Source organism: Arachis hypogaea, chromosome 4, assembly GCF_003086295.3.
Source record: "Arachis hypogaea cultivar Tifrunner chromosome 4, arahy.Tifrunner.gnm2.J5K5, whole genome shotgun sequence".
NCBI classification, from domain to species: Eukaryota; Viridiplantae; Streptophyta; class Magnoliopsida; order Fabales; family Fabaceae; genus Arachis; species Arachis hypogaea.
In genome coordinates this window covers 75,378,971-75,380,594 of record NC_092039.1, presented here as the reverse complement: position 1 = coordinate 75,380,594, position 1,624 = coordinate 75,378,971, and the positions used below count along the sequence as shown (strand labels likewise).

Here is a 1,624-nt window from a genome sequence, read left to right as displayed (position 1 = left end):
TTCTGGGCGTTTAACGCCAGGATGGCACAAGAGGGAAGATTTTTGTTTTCAATGCAAATTTTTTCAAGTTTTCAAAATCTTTTCAAAATCAAATCTTTTTCAAATCATATCTTTTCAATCAAATCTTTTTCAAATTCAATTTCTTTCTATTTTCAAAGATACTTGCTATCAATTAATGATTTGATTCAACATTTCAAGTATGTTGCCTTTTCTGTTGAGAAAGGTTTAATGTTTGAATCATATCTTTTCTTGATAGCCAAGTCATTAATTTTCAAAATCAATTTTTTTTTTTAAAAATGTTTTTCAAATCATATCTTCTCAATCACATCTTTTTAAAACCAATCATATCTTCTTAACCACATCTTTTTCAAAATAACTTTCGATCAAATCTTTTTGATTTCTAATTTCAAATTCTTTTTCAAAAATCACTTGATTTCTTTCCCACTTTTATTTTCGAAAATCAATTAGTGTTTTTCAAAATGTTTTCAAAATCTTTTACTTGATTTTCGAAAATTACTTCCCCTCTTCTCACATCCTTCTATTTATGGACTAACACTATTCCTTAATGCAAAATTCGAACTCCATCTTCTTTGATAAGTGAGAATTTTCTACTTCTGCCTTCCATTTTTCTTTTCCTCTGACACCTCAAGGAATCTCTATATTGTGACATAGAGGATTCCACAATTCTTGTTCTCTTCTCTTTCTTATGAGCAGGAGTAAGGACAAAAGCATTCTTGTTGAGGCTGATCCTGAACCTGAAAGGACCTTGAAGCGAAAGCTAAGAGAAGCCAAGGCACAACTCTCTGTAGAGGACCTAACAGAAATCTTCAAAGAAGAAGAACCCATGGCAGCCGAAAACAACAACAATGCCAACAATGCAAGGAAGGTGTTGGGTTACTTTACTGAACCTACTCCCGACTTCTATGGGAGAAGCATCTCTATCCCTGCCATTGGAGCAAACAACTTTGAGCTTAAGCCTCAATTAGTTTCTCTAATGCAACAGAATTGCAAGTTCCATGGACTTCCATTGGAAGATCCTCATCCGTTTTTAGCTGAGTTCTTGCAAATCTGTGACACTGTCAAGACTAATGGGGTTGACCCTGAGGTCTACAGACTTATGCTATTCCCTTTTGCTGTAAGAGACAAAGCTAGAATATGGTTAGACTCACAACCTAAAGAAAGCCTGAACTCTTGGGAAAAGCTAGTCAATGCCTTCTTGGCAAAGTTCTTTCCACCTCAAAAATTGAGTAAGCTTAGAGTGGAAGTCCAAACCTTCAGACAGAAGGAAGGAGAATCCCTCTATGAAGCTTGGGAAAGATACAAACAATTAATCAGAAAGTGTCCTACTGATATGCTTTCTGAATGGAGCATCATTGGAATTTTCTATGATGGTCTCTCTGAACTATCCAAGATGTCTTTGGATAGCTCTGCTGGAGGATCTCTTCATCTGAAGAAGACACCTACAGAAGCTCAAGAGCTGATTGAAATGGTTGCAAATAACCAATTCATGTACACTTCTGAAAGGAATCCTGTGAACAATGGGACCAATCAGAAGAAAGGAGTTCTTGAGATTGACACTCTGAATGCCATACTGGCTCAGAATAAAATATTGAAGTCAATATGA

General features: G+C 35.6%; 1 non-coding gene across 1 annotated transcript; it reads right to left on the bottom strand.

Moving 5' to 3' along the window:
* Nucleotides 1-1,249: 1,249 nt before the first annotated feature.
* LOC112799456 (small nucleolar RNA R71) lies at nt 1,250-1,357 on the bottom strand. Its single transcript, XR_003201037.1, has one exon. It is a non-coding gene; the product is annotated as a small nucleolar RNA R71 (small nucleolar RNA).
* Between the last annotated feature and the right edge of the window lie 267 nt (nt 1,358-1,624).